The sequence below is a fragment of the Dromaius novaehollandiae genome, chromosome 3 (assembly GCF_036370855.1).
Source record: "Dromaius novaehollandiae isolate bDroNov1 chromosome 3, bDroNov1.hap1, whole genome shotgun sequence".
Classification (NCBI taxonomy): Eukaryota; Metazoa; Chordata; class Aves; order Casuariiformes; family Dromaiidae; genus Dromaius; species Dromaius novaehollandiae.
Genome location: NC_088100.1, coordinates 96,256,607 through 96,279,782, shown reverse-complemented (window position 1 = coordinate 96,279,782; position 23,176 = coordinate 96,256,607). Strand labels below are relative to the sequence as shown.

Below are 23,176 nucleotides of genomic sequence, written 5' to 3'. Positions count from 1 at the left end.
CATTTGCAGATGAAGAAAGGGAGGCACTGAAGGATGAAATAACTTGCCCAAACTATCAAAATGAGCTAGAAGAAAAGCTGTCAGATAAGCCAAAAATCTCCATTCAGTCATGTACTTTTTCCATACCATCTATGAAACCTTACTCTTATGCTCTCTTTGAAACCTGCTGGTATCCCAATAACTCACTTATTATCTATAGATGGGCCAATCATTCTTCCCTCTATTAAAGTCATTTTTGTTGTTGCTTTTGTCTTGATCCTTACCAGGCAACCCAACATGCTGTTGTGAAAATCTTCTTCATCCTTCCTTGATATTCCTGCATGAACCTCTTCTTCATGTTTTTCAGTAACAAAAGTCCCTGCTATAGCTGAGAGACCAAGAGAAGAGGGATAAGGAGAACAGGAATGTGGCAGAGAGTACTTAGAGACAAGGAGTTGCATCACACCTGTGTTCTGCCTTTTGACTCTCCAGAATATAACCCTGCTCAAATGCTAGCTCTTCCTTTAACTCCACTATTTACTCATTGCTTCATACCTTCTTTTATGAACTCATATGAACTTTTATGACAATGATTATCTTTCAAATCTATTTCAAAAAACACCTCTTTTATGGTATGTTCTGTCATCTCTTTGCAGGTTTATTTCCTTTGATTCTCCCACCTTTTCCTCAGTCATGATTTTAGTTGCAGAAAGCACTCTGAAGAGATGCATGAAATGACTTTGAAGAACTCATCCTGGTAAGAGCATTCTATAGAGAGCTGGATTTGGCTTTATGTGTATTTCATCCCAGCATGAGCCGGTGAGAGGGGAGAACCAAATGAAATATGTTTCTTTGCTGTTCCTGAGCTAAGAAAACTATGGAAAAACTATTTGTTCAGGTGGAAGAAAAATCCCTGAATGGCAGGGAGAACATGAGAATATCATGTCATACTTTGTAGTTACTGTGCACGCCTCTCTCCTGTACTTTTATGTTTAGAAGGGATTGAGTGAATGGCTTAAAATCTTTGCTAGGGACTGAGAGAGGAAGGTGGGAGTAGGTTGACTCTAATTGTCTAACTTGCTGTTGAATGACCTATATACCAGAATATTGACCTACAGACCTGAAGGAAGTTTCTTGCTGGAGACAACAGGGAACATCATCCATTGGACGTGAATTTTTAATGGTGATCTCCCTGCTGGAGACAGCATTGAAAGACATGTGATTAGGACTTCTTTTCATGAAGAAAAGCAAGTGAGTGGGAGGAACAGCTGACAACAGACTGAGGAAAATGAGGCAGTGAGGCACAATGAGTTTTCTGCTGTTGCAGCACTGGGTTAGGATAGCGTCTCTATTGAGATGACCCACAAACACACAGGGAGTTTGTTCACCTTTTACTGACCTCACAAGGAGATGAAGTCCCTTTGGGTCTCCCTTAGGAGAAGTAAGGGAGAATATTGACTCAGAATCAAAAGGGATAAAATGCTGGAGATAGAAAGAAAGGCGCAGTCACCCATTTGCAGGTGCTGCCTCTGAGGGATACTAGAGGAAGGTCATGCATCTACAACAGTGTCCTCTTCAGCTTGCATCTATGGCTCTTGCTTTGAGCTTCAGACATCCCTGACTCTGCTACTGACCTGTTGTTTGACCTGCAGCAAATCAAGTCATTTTTGTTACTGTTTTTCTGCCAGACTTCTTTATTGTCTATCTAAACCTATTCATGCTTTGAGTACGGACTAGGACTACAGATACTACGTAACGAAAGGAGTTTCTGGCCTCAGCTGGGCTCAGTGTTGATGGCTGAAACATGCTGAGTTACATCCAAGCACTTTGCCTGGATCAGAAATATGATGTCTGTCAGCAGTCCTGGCTTTGGTGTGAGGAGGGATTTAACTCTGAGGAGGCTCATGATTCAAAGAGAAATTGAATTTAGAAATAAAGGAAAATGAGGTAGACTGTCTATAGACAGCCTATATATATTTATGTAAGATATGCTATCGCAAGTTTTTTGCAATCAACAACTGAGAACAGCATTTCAGTGAGACAAAAGTCTGAAGACAGTGTGGATGTGCAGGCAGCACAAATAAACCTGATATTTGGGAGATCAGAGAGATCATCTTTTATCTACAGCTGACATGCTGTTTTTGTCATTAAGTCAATCACAGGCCTCATTGGGCAAGCCAAGACGGATACTTCAGCTTCCTCCTTTTAGTAAAATTACAATAATGAACTTTTCTTTACTCCGTGAAGTACAAGATGTAGAGATTACAAGATCTATTATTATTATTATTAGCTATTCAGTAGGTATGGATTCTTCTTTAAATATCTTTTCCATGCATATCTCTTTCATTAATTCTCTTTTTTCATATTTTTTCTTAAAGATCTTTTCCTCTTATCCCTTTTGTTCCTCATAAGGTCTTAGATGACAGTATTTTTCATTATATTCCTCGCTTTTTTAATCTCTTTGTCTCCATTTATGTAAATTTGGCATGTGAACTTGCAAGATGATGGAGTTAAGAAAATTCTTGGAGCCTGCTTTAAAATCTCATGAAGGTCTAATTAAATATTGCACACAGGAAAAGATGTATTTTCCAGTGTACGTGAAAAAGTAAAATTGACTGACATGAACACTAGGTCTTAGATCCAATATTTCCTGACACAATACATTTCTGGTTAACCCAGATTTCAAAGTGACTTTTCTCTTCTATTCTGCATGGAGGCATGATTTAAGGTAACTCCATCGTTTCTTATATTGTTTTGTTTTGTTCGCTATCAATACAAAGATCAAAACCAAACATAAGCTGTTTTACTTCCTTCTTCCCCAATTTTTTAGTTTTTATTACTTTTGTTTTCTTTCAAGGTTGGTCTTTATTTTTGATGCTTTCTATTAAAAAAGAATGAGCAGTGAAGGAGGAGGGGGAATCTTTAAGGGAGATTATCCCTTTATCACAAGAAAAGTGAATCTCCTAAATCCAACTGAAAATCCACAATGAGCTGAGATCATCTGCCAAACATGATGGCAAAGGAGAAAAATGAATTCTGTCTCCACTTGCTTGATTCAAAGAAATCTAACATAAAGATATTGTCAGTCCTCCCACTACTATGCCAGCCAGGCTGCAATCTTGTTGAAATTCAGAGGCTGTATTTCTACTGCTAAATAAAAGAGCCAGGGACCATTTTCTGGCCCTTAGGCCAAGTGATGCAAGCTGCCTGGATCCATACTTCATAGCACTTGGCTCTGGGTTTCCTCTGGGCCCCTTTCTTGGTGAGGGGGATGGTCTCTAAGACACAATCATTATTGTGATTTCTTTTATTCAGTTTGAAACGTCCAAAGCACAGTGAACAAATGTTGCAGATGTTGCAGCCCAGCAGGGGAGTGTCTTTATAGTGTGAAACTGATGGCGTGTGTTGCATTGCTTTGGCGCGATGGGTGTTTGAAGGTACAGAACCCACTGGGATGGTGTTGGAAGGGCGTACAGGGAGGAGGGAGCCAAAATTGTCTATGCCGAGTATGAGGGGGTAGTACATGGTATGGTTTGTCACCTGAGCTGTGCCCTCCCTCCTGGACCTTTTGCTGGCTCTCAATCCTTGCCTTGTTGTCATTTTGGAGGTGCTAATGGGCCAAATCCCTCCCAGGAAGCAGTGCTACTGGTTACACAGGATGACTTTAAGGCAGTCTAGTCACTGTGCTTTCTTTCTAGCCCTCTTTTATTTAGTTGTAAGGAGTTAGCATCTAAGTTGGAGGATATCCTATCATTGCTTGTATGGAAGTTTCCTCCACGAAAAAAAGCTGTCGACTTCTCTTCAGTAGGATACTCTGCCTTGGCATTTATTGCTAAGTGCAATAGCTCATTGACATGGCAGGTGAGCTGCAAAGGAGGTCTGGGTCGAGGAAATGAGTTCTGTGAGTTCTCTGCACTCTGCATACTGCTCAAATACATGACTCTAAGAACTGTGCCCTCCAGCTGCAATTGCCTTATCTATCACCTGTTCATCAACTGATGAGAGTGACAGAAAGTTCAGATATGTCCAGGCATTTACTTTAGTACAAACCTCTCACTGAAACTGGGGAACCGTGCTGTGGATGGATGTCTTCCAGCTTGGCCACAGGCGATGGTGTGAAGAGTTCACTTCCCCCTTCAGAATAGGTGTCTCTGTGCCATATGTTGCTTGGGTGCTGAGGGAGTGCTTTCATAGGGTCCACAGAATAAGCGCTATACAATTTCTATAATTGGCTAAAAGTTCTTGGTGAAAAACAAAGGGTAGTCTGAATGGATAACTAAATTTGTTTGTACTGCCAAATGCCATGCTCACTTTCAGTTGCAAGCTGCTTCTCTTCCATTCCCAATCTGTAAGACATCTTAGGACACTGCTCTGTTCCACACTGGAGGGAGCTGCATTTCAGTATTGGGTGAAAAAATTATTATGGTATATGATTTTTTTTTTAGGTTTATGATTTTTCAGATCAAATTTCTTGAAAAACATTATACAAATTCTGTCCATCAGTAATAAAAATACTTGGGTTTGGAGGTCTGGAATATGAATATGTGGGAGAGGGAAGGAAATTAAAAGGTGAAGTTCTGCTTGCAAAGACAATGCAAACAAAGATGAATTACCACATAGGGGATTTCTGGAAGCATAGAATTGTTATTCTAATGCCCCAAACAGTTAAGTCTTTGCACTGGCAGAATTGGAGTTTATAGGTAAGCCAGAGAGATCAATCTGCAGCAGTCAAAAAGACAACAATTTCTTCTATCTTCCTTTGGTCTTTTGATACTTATATCTTTGGATATAAGTAGCTCTGCAGGGGATTCCCTTACATTATGATCTTTGCCACAGATGAAAATCAAAGTCATTTTGTGCGTTGGTGTCTGAGGTCAATGCTGTACAAACCTCAGACTACACTTACAGAGCACAGCATTGTTCTGGGAAAAGCCTCCTTCCATTTCTCTGGAAACAAGGCATTGCTAGGTTGTGGTGGTCGAAAAGATCTCAAAACACTCAGTAAAGACTCACGGGAGTCCAATAGGAAGCTCTGATCCCCTTTTTACAAATGCACAAAGAGTCCAAATCGTGTGTTCACAGTTACACAGGATAAGGGAAAGAACCTGAGGATCCTCTGCTTTTATTGCAACCATACAGCACTAATTCCATCACAGAGGAAAAATCAAGCTGGTGTTGGGGCTGTGGTTGTTTGAACCTGCTCCAAAGCTATAAAACACACAATAATGAGTTTGAAATCCCATCAGAATGACCTTTGAGGTGAAAGAGTGCCAGACCTCTGTGCATCTGACCAAATGTTTTCCCTTGTGGGATTTCAATTTCATGTCTACTAGTCCTGTTTGGAACCAGAAATATTACAGACATGGCAGATGTGATGCACAGTTTTGCAAATCTAGTGAGATCTAGTACTGGCAAAAGATTCAATTTTATGAGCATCTTCTTTAAAGTAGATCAGCTTGACCTTCCTTTATTTATAATACGTTTCACCAATTGTGTCTTCAAAATGTTGCAGATAAAACACTGACTCTCAGCTGAGGGTGATTTCACTTGTTCCAGGCAACAACAGAGCTAATAAAGTCAGTGGGAGGCACCATCTTGAGTTAACTCAGAGCATCATTACACTTTTTTATTATTTCTACTGTATTAGCCCAGAACCCTCAAGATAAAGCTAGCTTTCCATTGTACTAAGCAGAAAACTCATTCTATGAAAGAACAAGCACATAAATAAAGCTGTTTTGTCCTCACTTTACAGAGAGGGAACTGAAACACAGGAAAAATTGTCCCTTACATTTGAAGGGATAATGCCAAGAAAACAGCACTCATGTATTCCTTACCTTGTCAAAAATACATGCACAGTACAGCTAATGCATATTCATTGCACTTGATTTCACTGAGTCCTGATTGAAATCCTGTAAGTCCCTGTGGCTCCAGTACACTTTGGGATGTTTTCTGCGATGTCTGTGGCAGGCAAAACCTTGTCATCTCTGTCTGTAGCTGGCTTGTCACAACTTTTGTACTTCATGGGAGAGTCTCATTTTCATTGCTAGATGTGTTTTGAAAGTGCCTTCTCATACTGAAAGCAGAGGTCTATAATGGATTTCATTAAGGTAGAACTGTAGTCTCCTAGGAAGCTTCAAAACATTTTTCTCCGTCCTGCATGTTGCTGTATCTGGCAGGCAGGCATGACCTTATATAAAGGGGCATTCTATAGATTGATGTTTCACACAACATTTTTTTAAACTTAAGTGTAAAATACAGCTTTCTAAACTATACTCTGCCTGTCACTTCTCTTAGTCCATTAACTCTCAGAGATATGGAAAGCTGGGTCTTCTTTTGCCCTTCCCTTGTAGGTGAGTGTTATTTCTGAAGTTTTTTCTAAAATTACGTTAACAGGGAAGAGATGTTTAGATTATTCTCCCTCTGCTTCTCCCCCTTCTCCCAAAGGATAGTATTTGTTTATAGTTTTTTCTCAGATCTTAGATATATTATTTAGCTTGAATGTTTAGGTGAAGTTATCTGGATCTCCATATGAGGCTGAACTTTCCAGTTTGATTGACACGTACCTCAAACCTCCCTCTCCATCTCTGTGCATCAGAGACAGATCTAGCTTTTGTGGCTCAATGCCAAACCAATCTCATGTTCCCACTAGGAAATGTGTCAAGGAGGGAATGAATGCATAAGGCTGGTAAGGTATGGGGCTATCCTGATATCCGCAAAGAAGATAGCAGCCCAGCCAAGCTGAAGGCAATTTCACTTATGATTGCAGTTCAGACACAGCCTTTCATAGCTCCATGTCACTTTTCCTATCATCCCACATTAATGTCTCCTTTGCTGTGCAGGTGACAGTTTCCTCTTGCTTCAGTGTTCCTGACGGCAATGTATTTGTACAAGAAGTAGATAGATCTTGTTGGGTAGATAGCTACAAGGTTATGAAGTGGCAACTAGATTCACTGGGCACTGGATGTTTTCTTGAAAATGGACCTCTCCCTTAGCATTCAAGACAGCTCTAAGGCTCTGACATGTCTGGATATGCATGGAAACAAGGATGGGAATAAACCATGGAAGTCTTAAATAAAAAGGATTTTTTTTATCAGTGATTAAAACAAGCAAACAAACCTAAATGCTTTTCTCTGCACAGCATGCTGATGTGATTCTTTCAGATAAGCAACTTAATCCATTACTGCCTGGGAAGAAAAGCTAGCCCTCATGATTGTTTCACACATGTTATCCTACCCAGGAGCAGCAAGTAGTAGGCAGTGAATGGCTCTTTCACAACAACCTCACCTTATCTGTTCATCCACTTGGCCACTCAGCCCTGAGGGCTTCAGCTCAGCTGTGCTGGAGTTCCTAATGCGGGGGGATAAGAAGGGCTGGGCCGCAGCTATCCGAGCCTATGGGTTCATTGTCTACCAGGCAGTAGGAAGGGGAGAATTTGACGAATCCTTCCCGCCACCCATAAAATGTTAGGAGCAAATGCAGGTGCATGCATGTCAGTGTAGGGGTAAAAGACAGGGCTACAATTCAGGTTGATTGTCGGAGGGTGGAGACAAGTATGTGTCCTTCCCCTTCTGAGAGACCTTTCTCTGTGCAAAGTATTTCCCTTATTAAAGGAGCTGCTGTTTTTTCAGGTGCCTGTTTCTTTGGACACCAAGTTTGCTATTACCCTTCCAAACAAGGTCAATCTCCTGCCTGCTGTGAACCAGTTATCCTCTTCCTCCAGTTTGCTCAGCCATTGTTAGCCGTAATCAATGGAGGAAAGAGCTGTCACAGTCATGATTGAGACAAATGACACAGGTACTGTTCAATCTCTCAAAGCTCAGCTTTCGTGAGACTCGTGCAGAAAGTGCTGCTCATGACTTAGTCGGATGCTCTCTTCCTTGTCAGTCAACCCCTACCATAATACCATGGCATAGTGTGACAAGTGAAGGTTTTGTGCTGTTTGAACATGTTGGTGTTTTGGTCGTTAAATAGCTCCTGCAGAATACATTTCTTATTTCCCTGTCTTTGCATACAGACACGAATATACATAGTGTGCTGCATATTGAGCTACAGGCATTTCAGTCAAGCAGCGCTGAAATTACCCATCTCCACTTCTGGCTTTGCAAAGAGCAGCTAGCTGTTCAAAATAATTGACTGAATAAAAGAGGGAAATAACTAAGCTGTCCACTCTTGAACTACTGTTCTAGGGTTTAGGGCAGCTGAGTTCCCTTCCCAGCTTCCAAGATGAGGCACTCTACATGGGTTATTTGAGCAATACACTGCTGTGCATGGGTTTTTGATCAGTCTCTAAATGACCTAATGTGGGTCTTGGGCACAATGAAGTCCTGCCTGTGTCTTCAGCTGCACTTGAAACAATTAGAAAAGCCAGACTGATTTGGTCTGCTTGGAGGACCAGGCTGAAAAGAGTGTACCACTTGCAGGCATGGACTAACATTGGCTGTAATGCTCAAGGCTGTGTAGACAAGCCAGCTTATTTAGCACTAATTAGTATATGTCTAAAATGGCACTTCCTTGCTTGGGTTTTCATCCTCTCTGTGTCCTTAGGCAAGTCATATAATCCAAATTTAGAAACAGAGTATAAATTAGGGATTTAAAGGTCTGGGTTGATTTTCAGAGATGATAGGCAATGCCAGCTTTCATTGACATAACTGTGGGCACTCCCTTCTGATGCAAAAAGAGAAAAGAAAACCAGGCAGTTTAGGTTCGATTTTACTTCTTTCTGCTTACCTGCCTCAGCAATAATGAAGAGGCACTTCATCTGAGTCTGTGAGTGTTTGAAGTGAGTACCTCAATAAGTGCTTCTTATTGAAAGATCTGTATGCCAAATCTAGCTATAGACATCTCATTATTGAGTTATTGTTATTATTTACAGTATAAATTACTTCTGTTATAGCATAGTGTTATAGAGGTAGTAGGCTCTTTTGTATGCAAACAGTATCTGAATCTCAAGGACCAAATCCTACCTCCAGTTGCACTGATGGAAATCAAGAATAACTCTTGTAAAGTTGCTGGAGTAATTCTGACTTTACCCTAAGGCAAATGAGAACAGAATGCAGCTTCTTGCTGACTAAGTGGAAAGTCAATGAATGCTTAAAACAGGCCAATTTAAGGGAACAGGGAGGCTAACACTGACAAATCATTTCTATATTACATCTAGTAATATGCTTTATACTTAAAATGGAACATATTATCCCAAAACAATGGAATCACTTGACCATGTGGGATGTAACGATCTCTGGAGTGACAACTGAACAATGGATTCCAGCCTTGAGCTGAGAAAATCATTCTTTCAAATAAGATTTTAATATTACCCTTTAAACTCTGTTTGGTTAAAATGATCAGCATCAGGCTGTCCATCTCATTTTAGCTGATGTAGTAGGTACAGCATAAATATACCTGTGGAGTTCTTATAGAAAACTATTGGTATCTTTTGTTCCTTTACTGCTGAGTGTGCTGCAGTCTAGTGCAGGCACATACCTTAGTTCAGCAAAATGGCCAGGTTATTTTGGACTGCAGGATGCAGATTAGAAATTATAGGGAGTATATTTGTAGCCATGAGGGTGGAACATGGGTCTTTGTGGTATTGCCCCCGCCATTGTTCTCCAAAGCATTTTGTACAATGTTTGCACTGATACCATCTTGTTTTGCTTCCTCAAGAGATGCCCTTTCAAGTGCCTTTTCCATGAAAAAGACTTTAACAGCATAATATTGTATTATATTATTATGAATAATTATGTAATTATAATATCAGAACATTATAGTGGTATGAAGCACCCCAGCTCACATTTGCCCACCGTTAAGAATTTACAGGCATAAGTCCTGTGTTTGGCATACAATTCATGTCTTTCATTTTGAGAAAATAGTTGATATTTGATGTCTTGAAAAAGCATGGATTTAAATGTTTTCCTGAACTGTGGCCGCAGGGCCTGCTTCAGAACTCCCCAAAATCAATGCTGAATCTCCTGTTTTGTTGCATGACTGTTGAAAAATTATAGCCATCTTTATTGCTCAGCAGGAATGAGTGTGCAGTGTAATTAAATTAGAGCAAGGAAAACACTGCAAGAAGGTTTCCATGAATAAATACATTTAATCAGTTTATTTCTATGAAGATTAAGTGCAGGTCCTTTGTGTATTCACTTTGTATTGTCACCTAGATGTTGTGCAATTGGCACAAATTTGAAAGGCAAATTTCAAAGCTACATACATTATTTTTTTCAAAGAATCAAAATTTAAATCCCCACATGCTAATATTTGCATTACAAGTGATCGCCCAATCAAGGAATAGGAATAATTAACAAAGATGCTCAGGTTGGACTTCAAAATGTTTGTGATCAGTCCACAACTTCAAAACATTTGAAAGGGTAGCATTAAAACACAAAATTTTCTGAGGTAAACACAATTTCATGATGAATATTTAGCTAGCAAGGAAAGGAAGTTCCCTTCAACACGTACACCATATAATAATAACTGCAAAACATAAATATACTATCTTCCCCACTGTTACCACAATAAAGATGTCAAAAAGAGAAATGAGTAATAGGGAAGTCTATTAGCACATGTAATTCACTCCCTACTCCAAGACTGATTTTACTCCTCTGCTGCCATCTATTCTTCTGGATTTTTGCAATCCTAAGTTTAAATTTCTTCAAACCATACAGTATCCATCATGTCCTTTGGGAGGCTATTCTTCAACCTATTGGACCTGAAAAGAAATATTTTTTCCAAATTTGCTGACTGAATTTTCCTCTGCTCGGTATTATTCAGTGAGAATGGATTGCATTTCTTTTTACAGTCCTAAATAATTTATTTTATCCTTGTTGTTTACAGTCTTCGCCTTGCCTGACCTCCTCTTATCCCAGCTATTGAGTTCTTCTAATATTATTTTTTTCAGGACTCAGTCCATCTGTCTCTTAATCATTTGTTGTTGCATTTTTCTGAATCCTTTCCAATTTATTGGCTGCAAGATTCTTGTGACTCCATGCGGTGTTCTTAGGGTGGGCAAACCGTTTACCGATTTAACGCCGCCTCTTTGATCCAATGTCATTGTCTTTCAGACATACAAGATCTACGATTGCCTTCAGTATATATTCAGTGCCAGTGCCCTGGCAACTGTGAAGTGAGGAAAAGAGTGAACACATGAACAAAGTGCTAGCATGTGAGAATGCTTCATCTGTGCCCTCTGGATGTTCCCTAGCCGACGTTAGGGTGAGCGCTCCATATCCTCCAACGGCAAATGCAGCTCAGATGCAAGTAGGGTTGCAGCAACAGCAGATTTCTTGTTCTGCTTCAAGCTGTGTTGAGCAGGCGTAGGGCTGCTTAACAGGACACCCAAACAGCCCCATTCGTTTGATTTGCTCCAGTCCATATTTCTTTTTTCCTCCAGCCATGTTCTTTCCCTTATTTCCTCCCACAAACCGCTCCCCTCAGTTTACTCTTTCCCCACTAGTACTGTTTTTGTTGACTTTATACCTTTATTTAGTATTTATTATATCATTGCCCTGGTAATTTCTACCTTGGTCATCAGTTCTGTCAAGCTAGTACATTCCTTGTGTTACCTATAGTGTCCTACAGTTTCTCATGTACTGTCCTGCTAGTGGTGCCCCTGGTCAGGGTGGGCCATCTGCATGTGCATTACTCCCCTTTTGCTAACTGTAGCATCCTGCAGTTCCTCCTGTTCTTCTCTTGTTAATGGCACCACAAGTCAGGACTAGCCATCTGCATGGATACCATAGCACATGTTATCATGGACATTACATCACTTTCTGTAAATCAGGATAGCAAGTTTTGTTATTGGTGTGCCTCAAAACTATGCCTTGTGGTAGAGCTAATCCTTTATCTGTAGCACCGAGTACTTTATTTTCATCCCCTCTGCAGTTATTCAGCCCTGTTCATGAATGGTGCAACACAGTTCTTGTGCCTATGCAGCCTCTGCCTTCCCTGTTGTGACAATGAAAACTGTGGTAATGGTTTAAAGAATAACAGTATTATAGCAATTTTACGTCACTGTTAATTTGTTCTGTCTGAAATGCTCGCTCTTTTGTTCATGAAAATGAGATGTTTTTAGGATTAAAGACAGAAATGACAATGGAGGTCTAGTCCAGTTCTAATAGATTTTCTGCATTACCATGGATAAATCATTGGCATACAGTTCCCTGCCTGTAAACTAAGAACAAAGATACCTAACTTGCATTACTTATACCCATAAAAGACTCTGAGATCTTTTAGGAGGGGTTGTGACAGATATTCAAAATAGCCATAACTGGAAATTCCTTTGAGACTCCCTGTCACCCTGTTTTCATTGCTGCCATCATAAGACGTCTGTTTCATACAGCCTTCATGGACATGTCTATGGTAGCACCTGAAGGTGACCTTGAAAGCAAAGTGCAAGAGGGCCTGTGTCATAATAAAAGCAGCAAGGACATTTTGGGGATGAAAGGAAAGGGTGGAGTACATGACAAGAGCAGAGAGGAAGCTGTTAACTGCTGAAAATCCCTACCAATATTGACAAGTGAAGACATTTGTCTTCTGGGCCACATAAGCAAAAGACACAGTGGCAGGTGTTTTATGTTTTAGTTTATTTTATCTCCTGGTATCTTCTAAAATTAAAACATTGACGGTAAATTGTGACTCAATAGATAAAACTTTATTTTTCTCATATCATAGTCAGGGACTTTCCTCCATAGTCAGTTACTGTAACAAATCTCATTTTTGTGAGTCACTCTCAGTCTTTACATTTTTTTGAGTTATCACTTGGGAATCTTGTTTCATAAGTAAATTCAATACACTTAAATTTTGTTTTCACACCTAAATTTGATAGATGATGTGGAATTTTGCAGACCCCTGGCCCATTATAGCTCCATTCTCATCTCCCTGTGGCTATTTTGCCTCAGAAGTGTATTTTTTCTCTCAAGTTCTCCCTCGTTCTTGTGCCTGGGAAGGAAAATTCAGGCTCTTCTTTTAGGAGCAGGGGGTTTTTGAAAGCATTTTTGAAAGATGGTGAAGGGCACCTAATTCTCCCTTGAATATCTGTGGTGTAGGTAGATATTCACTCTTGCATGTTACTGACATATGGTTTTATCCATGTCTTAGATTCAGGAACTCCCAGATGCTGAGCTTTCCTCAGCAGGGGGAAAACAGATGGTTTCTTCCTCACAGCAGTGGAAATCTTTATGCCTTGGGTGCAGTGTTCATTTTCTCAAGGCATGAAGCTTTCTTGCTGTATCCCAGAGAAATTTCTTTTCTCTGAGGAAGCATTTTACTGTGGTGTGTTGTTTTGTTCCTTTGCCTGGTGATGAGGCAGGCAGCAACCCTGCCTTGTCTCTCTTGGACTGCACCTCATTTTTGGAGGTCCAAAATTGTCCCACTTGTGGTTGGCTTGAAAACCTTTCCTCCTCTGAAAAATGTTCACTGATATATCTCGGAGAAGGAATACCTTCTCTTCCACCCTTGTATGCTTTATCCCTTTTTATCAGACAGGACCTCATGTACCACTGGGCAAGGATGTTGTGAGGAGGATCACTGCGACTGAGACGCTGGCTTGCCTTCGGGCAGCAATGCAGCGTTGCAGTGTTGCCATAGTGCTGAAAGTCCTCCCATTTAATAATCACGAGATACCGGGGCAACATTTAATTTAGCACAGTGTTTATTAAATAGCTACATGTTCTGAATCAGTCTTTACAATTTTTAAATGGTGAGTCTCATTTGGGAAAGCAAGGACATTAGTTTAAGTTTTCAAACTTTGGTTTTCAATTTGTCTCAAAATTCCCACTTATTAAAAGTGATTTTAAAAAGAAATAATATTAGCAAATATGAGCATTTGTTATTCTAAGCAGTGTTTTAAGCGATCCATGTTGGAGTGGTTAATTCTTAAATATAAGAAAGAATCCTCTGTGATTTGCTCCTTCTCACCCAGTCTCTTGCACTCAGCCCCTTTCCCTCAGTGCATATATAGAAGCATGCACTTCTGCTGCTCATTCTGGAGGGGACTCTGTGTTAAAGGTTGCTTTTCTTTCTTTTCCTACAGGAGAGGGCATATAAATCAGAAGAAGAAAACATATTTTAAGAGAAGTCTTAATAAATAGGTAGCAGATACATTGATGCATTTGCTATAAGACATAGTATTGTCTTTGGAAAAAGAATATACTGTGAACCTATTTCTCTCTTGTTAGCCCAAGAAAGATGCCATTGGCTGACTAGTGCTATGGGCTGACAATGCTCTGTGGTCTTGGGAGGTTTACTATCAGGATTAAAATACTGATGTCCAGAAAGGAAGGACAAGCTTCCTTCCTTCCTTCCCCTGATTAAAAGGAGCTGTCTTCTCTTTATGCCCCTTGCAACTTAATCAATAAAAGCTTTCTCTTTTAACCTAGTTTCACTGGTGGTTAATATGTATGGCACATCCTTACCATTTGCTCTCTGTACAGAAATAGGGAAATATGCAGAAAATGAAAAACCACTGAAGACAAGAAAGCCTCTGAAAGGCGAAAGAATCTGCAAGCTTATCCCATTTACCTGAATTTCCCAAGAGTGAAAAATGTAGATGAATGTGTAAAGACTTTCTGGTGTCATTTCAGTGTGACTGGGTTTTACTCAGACAGAATCCAGACAGCTGAAGTATTTCAGTGCTGGACAGAAATGAAAAACTGTGTAATGGGGGGGGGGGGGGGCTTTATTTTTGTTTGTGAACCTCACAGCAGCTTCAAATTCAATCTGAATTATGAATAAATGTTCAGGTTATATATTTTATTAATTCAGAACAGTTAATCTAGTCTTAAATGTAAGCTTTGTATTTGCATATAAAAGACAAGATTTCTGAGGCATGCGCTCCCAACATTTACTCTGTATTTTGGCTGTCAGGAGCACTGGGATAGTTAACAGTTCCTTTTTTTCTTCTTCTTCTTTCTTCTTCTCCTTTCTTTCTCCAGATGTAAGTGATCAGTGCATTCTGTCTTTTTATTTGTTATTCTTGGCCAGGTAGTATACTGGAGCTAGAGTAAAACTGTAGAGTGACAATTCAGAAGGATGTTTTGTTTCCTGGAATTATGTGAGCAAATAACTCCTCGAGGTGTAGGAAGACAGCTCTGGTGTGATCCCATACCTGGTCCTGGGAATACTGAACACTATGAGCATCTTATAGTCATTAGCTTCATTGGAGCTGGAAAATTATTGCTGCTATGGATCTAAAAGCTGGATGGATTGTTCAACTTGCTCATGAGGGTTAGTCCAGAATGATAAAAAAATATAGGCCAAAACAATGGCTGCGTCCATCCAAGGGGCAGGGCTCTGGGTGCCAGGAGGGGTAGTCTGAAAGCTGACCGCAGAATTGATACCATTCAATGACCAGTCACGTGTGGGACCCTGCTTTCCCTGTATCTCATTTTTCCACTCTGACATTGAGGGAACTAACACTTGCCTTGGAGTTGCATGGTAAGGATTATGTCACTGCTGCTTTCTGGGAAGGTTGTGGTTAAGAGAGACAAAATACAAACTTGTGCACAAGGATGCCCTGAGGTGTGAAGTTGCTGTTTGAGTAGATGGCAGTGAGCCAGGAACAGCCTCCTTGCACAGAATACAGGTTGGGGCAGTGCAAACACTGGCTGGTCTCTGATCTGGGATGCACCTCTTCATAGGAGTAGTTTGAGGGCTGGTTTGGCATCCATATTTTCTCAAGTCTATGCTCTGTATTAATAACCTGACTCTATCTCGGCACCATCCCAGAAGCCTTTTGCAAGCATGACAGGGAAAGGCCTGTGCATGTGTGCCAGAGTGGGATCCTGCCAATGTGGGAGCAGTTGCTGCCTAGCTGAGATGACAAAACCTGCCTTCAGAAGCCAAACAGCTTGGGCAGGCTGAGTTCCTATGGGGGCTGGACTCCCCACGAGCAGGCTCAGGGATACGCCGTAATTCGGCTGTAATTCAGCCACCCACCAGGCATTACCAGTTAAAGAACACGATTTAAAATGGGCATTACCTGCCAGAGCTGCCCTGGGAAATGTCAGGAAAGATGAATTTTGGCTAACGTCTTCAGTAACACTTGGTAAAGGATAATGCAAGTTAGGGGGTAGCCAGACTAATAGCTAGGAGAGTGTATCATGTATCCATGATTGGTTTTGCTGGTCTAGGAAAGGTACACACATATGCCAAGATAGCTAATGGCCATGCTCGTATTTTCTTTGCTCTTTGCCTCACTAAGATTGGACTGGGTTGCATGCCTACTGCTGCCTGCAGATTTAACTGTGAAAAAGCAGATGACACAGGTTTGGATCTCATTGGAAAGTAGAGCTCCCATAAGAAGCACAAATATTTCACAATGTTGTAATTAGAGCACACTAAGGGAGCCTGGTGAGAAAACCCTTTTTATTAGTATCATTAATTTGCTAGTTTTAGGAGAAAAAAATATGAAATGTGCTTTTTAATGTTTTAACTGCCTTCAGATATATCGCTGTAGGTACCCACAAACGGTGGAATGAAGAGAGACTAGAGCTACGAGGGAGCTGGAAGCCATCTCAAGAGGTCATCTTAATTCATCCTTCTACTCCAAAGCAGAATCAGCTCAACCCAAAGCATTCCTGACAAGTATTTGTTTTATCTGTTCTTCAAGAACTTCAGTGATAAAGATAGCACTGCTTCCTATGGCAAACTTTTCCAGCGCTTCACTAGTCTCATTGTTAGGAAATTCCCTTTATTCATTACCCTGCAGGTGAATAGACAGATTAATCCCTTGTTCTTTGCAGCATGCTTTTGCATACAGTGTTATGTCTCCCTGACATCTTTTCTCTGAGCTAAGAAACTCCTTTTTTATTCTTCTTTTCCTTTTTTTTTTTTTTTTTCTTTCTTTTTTTTTTTTTTTCCCCTGATAGGTCACATTTTCTGTATCTCTGGCCTTCTGGTTCCCTTTAGTATTCTCAGACCAAATAGTCCACACTCTTCTTAAAACCCTGTGTCTGAAACTGGACTCAGTATCCCAAATGAGGTCTTATGAGTAGAAGAATTACTTTCAGTACCTTATAGAAAATAGCCTTCTTCATACACCCAGCTATGATATTGGAGTTGGGAACTTTTTAGAATTCCATAATATGACAATGTTGAGTCAAATTCACTATGTGCCCAACTATGATCTTGGAAACATCTCCTACAGAGTGAATACTTGGCCAGTTGTTCTCTGCCCTGCCTGAAACTGATTGTTCCTGCCTGACTAAACTATTTTGCTCTTGAGCTTATTGAGCCATACCCTTTTAATTTCAGCCTGATTTTCCTTTTTGCAAAGATCACTTTGAATTCTGATTTGAATTCTGGTCTTGTTCTCTGGAGTGCTGCAGCCCCTCTCAGCTTGATGTCATCTGCAAATTTAATAAGTGCACTTTATTCCATCACTGGGCCTATGAATGGAAGTGCAGGCAGCAGGATAGTACCAGGCCCTCTGAAACTGCACTTGAGACATCCTCCAGTTTGATAGAGGATTACTAATCAGAATTTGCTAGGACAGATCTGTAAGAATACATGAGCATTGCTTAATAGTCAGGGAGTGTGCTGAGCCTAACTCAAAAGGAATTCTGAAATATTACTCATTTCTCAAATTGAACCTGAACCTAAACTCTTGTTCAAAAGTCATTGCTTTTTCTCAAACTAAACTGATTCAAATTGTTGTTTTTTCTTCAACTGGAACTGAATTTTAACTGTTCTGGGGCAGCCTTGTGGATATCAGCCTGGAAATAAATGGAATGGTGTCAGTTGCAAATGGACCCAAACTGAAACTGGTTAAAAACCATTGGTTTAATTCCCTCCTTACAGACTGCATTTCTTTAGCTTGCCCATGAAAAGGGAGTAGACAGTGACAACATCCCATCCTAGATCAAGGCAAGCTACAGAAAACAGAGGTAAGGTGATGGTTGCATGTGCTGCAGCCCTCTCAACCAAACACAGGGACCAGAAGCCTGCTGTTTTCCTCTTGTCTCCCCACTTTAGCCCTGGCCGCTCTCCTGCATCCCCATCCAGAGAAAGGACAATTGTTAGTATTGCTATTGTTAGTATCGCTATTGAAATTTGGATTTTTAATGCTTGTATCAGCAATTGTGCTATTTCATCTTCCACAATTTTACCAACTACTCTATAGTTGCCACCACTGGGAGTTTGTTTATAATTCATTGCCTAAGTTTTCTGTGATTAATTCTATTCTTATCACAAATCCTTCACTCTCTTCCCCCTTTTGTAGGATTCAGAAAGAGCTAATTTTTGCTTTTCTTATGGGAGATTATCAAACTGGTGCATAAAAACTAAAAAAGATCCTGAGTGCTAATCCATATTCTAAAACAGACCAAATCTGAAACTGCTGGGAGGCTTCAGAGTGTTTAGGAAATGTTTAAAGAAGAGCTCAGCTATACAGAGGACATCTTTGGCAGCACAGTGATGGCAGTCCCACAGATGGGATTCATCTGGGGTGTAGTCTTGGAAGAAATGAGGTAAAGCAAGCTCCAAAAATCTTTAGGGTGTGTCAAACAAGCTTTCTGTTTCAAAAGAAGTGTTGCCATCATGAGAATGGCACTTGCAGAATAGAAACCCTTTGCATGTCTAAACCTGATGAGCTGAAAGAAGAAAAAACAACCAGAAGGCCCAAAGCTCAGGCAGATTTCCCCTCTGATGGAGAGTTACTGGGGGATCCTAGGGAATCTGTTAGGGACTTCACTGTTGCTTGTTGCATTTTACCTGGTGCTCAGAAGGTGCTCAGACACTAGGGAGACACCTGAGGATATACAGTCTGAAAGAGAACCAGATCTTTTCCTGTAGTAAATCAGAGTAGCTTCATAAGAGTACATGGTTGCTACGCTGTCTCTTTACCCCATCTGGAGGTCTGATCTGCATGGTTTCTGCTAGAAAGAAAGACTCATGTAGGGATTTGCCCTGTGTAACATCGTCTATCTGCAGAAAAGCACAAAAGGACAGTTGTGTCTCTGCAGACAGACAGGAAGGCTGCTCTTCACTTAGAGCTGCAGTGCACAGAGTGAGCAAAACCATCTCTTTTCAGGACTATTAGCTACGTACCGCCTAGTAAGTAACGCTAATTTATACAGAGCTGCCTAATGAAATCAGTGTCCATGCAGTGATCTTATGCTTTACAACTGCTGGTAAAGGCTATTTGACCATACTCTCCAAAGGTCGGTGCACAAAATCATAGCTGAATGAAAAGGCACCAGAATAATTTGCTCTGTCCAATAAAGATTGAGGTGACCTTCCTTTTAAGAAGGTTTTAACCTGGTTATTGGTGATATGACTTAAGTTACCTTTAAGGAGAGGTGCTTTTTCTGTGATTCAGGCAAGGAAATGTAGCATCTTTGCAAGATGCTCTTTCAGCTGCAATTAAGTAGTGATTTTCAACTGAGTTAAGTTAAAATGGATTGCTCCTTCTTTACAGGAAATAAATTAACAACAACAACAGCGACAATAAAAAACAGCCACTGTCTCTGATGGAAGGGGACTGGGGGGGATCTGTGTTGCTGAGCAACCAGCCCTGAGTAGGAATATAAGCACCTAGGCTAGGAATATAACCCAAACCCAAACAGGAGTAATTCAGCAGCTACGTGAGTAGAGTATAATTTTGAGCATGACCCATGGAAAAGGACATTTTTTCCAAGAGATCACAGATGCAGCTTAGAAAGGCTTGTTTGGTAGCCCCACATCCTTTTCGCCAGGATTAGATGACAATCCAAGCATATAATTAATAATTAAATGCATGATAGCATTACTACTGGGATTAAGCCAAATGCCTCACTTTACTACAGATGGTTTTTGCTTGCATGCGGCTAGAAGGATGATCCCCATTAGCTCAACTTCTGTCTTGATAGTGCTCTCACCTCCCTATGACCTTAGAGACTAGAATTTCTTCTCCCTGAAGCTATACTGAGTGACTTATAAAGCCTGGAATCGGAGTTGATACAACCTTTTTCTTATCTACTTGTATGGGTTACTGCACGGAGTCTCTGAGTTACTGTGTCCTTAGGAAGGCTACTTCTTGACTCCTCTCCTTTCTTTGTGAAATGAGGCAATGGTTTGGAATTTGTGGGATACAGATGTGATCTGGTGCTTCATGACTTACAGACCTCTGTAGTTAATGAAAATTGTAAGTCAGTTCTCGTGAACCATACAGCATTGGCTGAATCATTGTATGAAGATATCTCTCTTTCTCTACGGCCTAGAGAAGGTACCCAGACAACTAGTTTGTTCTGCACACCTCTTTTCTAGAAGGGTAAAATTAGAGGAGACAAACCCCAGACTTGGGGTAGAAGTTGTGAAAGTATGCAGACAGCTAAAGCCGTAGAGAGTCTAGGTGATTTTAATGAACCACTAAATTTGACAATCCTCCTGTATCTTTAGATGTCAAATACCCTCTAGAAATCTGAATTTAATTTTTTAAGCCTCAACTCCTTATCTGTGAAATAGGAACATTCTTCTTTTCCTAATAGTATTGTCATATGTACTTCATCTTTCCAAGGCAGGAGCTGCTTTTCAACTTGTACAACTATAAGTACATATTTTAGGCTTCTGGAAGCTATTGTAAGCCAAACAAATAAAAAAGGTTTCATCACTAACTCCATTGTAATTTTATTCCATTCTTCTGCATAAAGTCCTTGTAGAGTCCAAGGGAAGAATAGTCTGTGGAATATCTTCTCTCTTGAGCCAAGTGGTGCTGGCCTCCTTAGATAGGGAAAGAGATGCATGGGGATGTACAGTATGAGGAAAAACCTTCCAATGCCATAGTCCAAGTTTTGAGATGAACAGACAATGCCAATATCTAGATCTGCCAATATCACTCCTTTCACTTGCATAGACTTCTGTTTGAAAATAATCTGTGCATTGAAAGAGGGAGCAGGCAGTCTTGGAAAACTGGTAATTTAGAGGAAACAAGCTATATTTTTAAAAGTCCACTTAGAAGGGCTTTACTCTAGGCTTTTAATAATAGTTGCAATATTATTCACAGTAGATTGAAACCATCCCATCTGAAGGTTGTTTCTTAGCCTCTCATTACACCAGCTTCTCTGGTGATGATCTCCAGCCTGTTATGTTCAAATAAGCTGGGGATGTGAGTGGAGTGCCTTATGAAGAAAACACTGGTCAAAAACACTGAAGTTATGTTATTGAATAGTTTTGATCCTCAAATCTCTTTTCATTGAAACCATAACTTTCACAGAAGTTATTTTAGACTGCCAATGGTATACCTTTTTTTCAGTTGAGTAAAACTGTTTTCAGTTTGAGGGCAAATGAGAAAGAAAGTTTCTTCATGTTGGGGTTTTGTTTTTGTTTTTTGGTGTTTTTTACTTTTTTATCAGCTACATGGATGGAGTAGCTACAGGCATGTTTGCATAACTGAGAAGGATGAAAAAAGCATGTTCTTTGAAAGACTAGGTTAAAGGCAGAATGAGAAAATGGTGGCAAAGTTGACAATGGGACTTTTGAAGCAAGGTGCAGGTGATGAAAGTATCAAATACAGGTTAAGAAATAAAGTAAGTATGAAAAGAAGCGAAAGTAGTAAGGGAAGGCAAAGACGAGGCAATAGAAAGTGGATGAGTAAGGATGTGGAGAATGTGTGGAAATATAACTAGAAATATGCCCTAATTCATATAACCAAGTGTTCCATATTAAAATTGCACAGGCAACCCTAACCAGTATTTCCTGACATTTTGGTAGTTTTGACCTCACAGTCTTTGTATGTATGCATATATAGCACATTCTTGTATTATATTGTGTGCTAGTCCTATGTAATGTGAAGAGAGCACTTTGAAACTCTTGAATGGCATTTAAAATGCAATAAGCATATGTGGAAAACCTAGAAAACTCATAGTTTTTAAGGTATTATTTTTACAAAAATAAACATGCAGCAAACATGAGATTTTTCAACAGGGCCTGCCTCTTTTCTCTAATCCATGCAATGGATTCTGTTTCATTCTCTTCCTGTTTTTCTTGCGCTAGTTTTCCCTTGATTGTCTCAGCTTTCAAAGGACTGCATCTGTGGTACCCTTTCTTCACCTCCTTTTGGGGGAAGAGGGAGAGAGGAAAAAATGATTTAGTAGGACTGAAATCATCCAGTCAAAACTGATCACAGAATCACAGAATGGTTGAGGTTGGAAGGGACCTCTGGAGATCATCCATCCAACCTCCCCGCTCAAGCAGGGTCACCTAGAGCACATTGCACAGGATTGCATCCAGGCGGGTTTTGAATATCTCCAGAGAAGGAGACTCCACAACCTCTCTGGGCAACTTGTTCCAGTGCTCAGTCACCCTCACAGTAAAGAAGGCTTTCCTCATATTCAGATGGAACTTCCTGTGTTTCAGTTTGTGCCATTGCCTCTTGTCCTGTCGCTGGGCACCACTGAGAAGAGTCTGGCCCCATCCTCTTGACACCCTCCCTTAAGATATTTGTATGCACTGATAAGATTCCCTCTCAGTCTTCTCTTCTCCAGGCTAAACAGTCCCAACTCTCTCAGCTTTTCCTCATAAGAGTGATGCTCCAGTCCTCTAGTCATCTTCACAGCCCTACGCTAGACTCTCTCAAGTAGTTCTATGTCTCTCTTGTATTGCAGAGACCAGAACTGGACACACTACTCCAGATGTGGCCTCACCAGGGCTGAGTAGAGGGGGAGGATCGCCTCCCTTGACCTTCTGGCAACACTCTTCCTAATGCAACCCAGGATACCACTGGCCTTCTTGGCCACAGGGGCACATTGCTGGCTCATGGTTAAATTGCTGTCCACCAGGACTGCCAGGTCCTTCTCTGCAGAGCTGCTTTCTGGCAGGTCAGCCCCCAGCCTGTACTGGTGCATGGGGTTATTCCTCCCTAGGTGCAGGACCTTGCACTTGCCTTTGTTGAACTTCATGAGGTTCCTCCCCACCCAACTCTCCAGCCTGTCCGGGTCCCTCTGAATGGTAGCACAGCTCTCTGGGGCATCAGCCACTCCTCCCAGTTTTGTATCATCAGCAAACTTGCTGAGGGTGCACTCTGCCCCTTCATCCAGGTCATTGATGAGTAAGTCGAGCAAGACTGGACCCAGTATTGACCCCTGGGGGACACCGCTAGCTACAGGCCTCCAACTAGGCTCTGCACCACTGATCACAACTCTCCGAGTTCTGCCATTCAGCCAGTTCTCAATCCACCTCACTGTCCACTCATCTAGCCCACACTTCCCTTAAAAGCTCCTGTCTGCAACAC

At 40.8% G+C, this 23,176-nt stretch overlaps 1 long non-coding RNA gene across 1 annotated transcript in view; it reads left to right on the top strand.

Moving 5' to 3' along the window:
- LOC112995916 (uncharacterized) overlaps window positions 1–22,562 on the top strand; it is a 104,692-nt gene extending 82,130 nt beyond the window's left edge. Inside the window, exons 2-4 of the long non-coding RNA XR_010388104.1 lie at window positions 636–736; window positions 16,427–16,491; window positions 22,551–22,562. This is a non-coding gene — a long non-coding RNA (uncharacterized LOC112995916). The remainder of the gene's footprint in view (window positions 1–635; window positions 737–16,426; window positions 16,492–22,550) is intronic.
- Window positions 22,563–23,176: the final 614 nt, after the last annotated feature.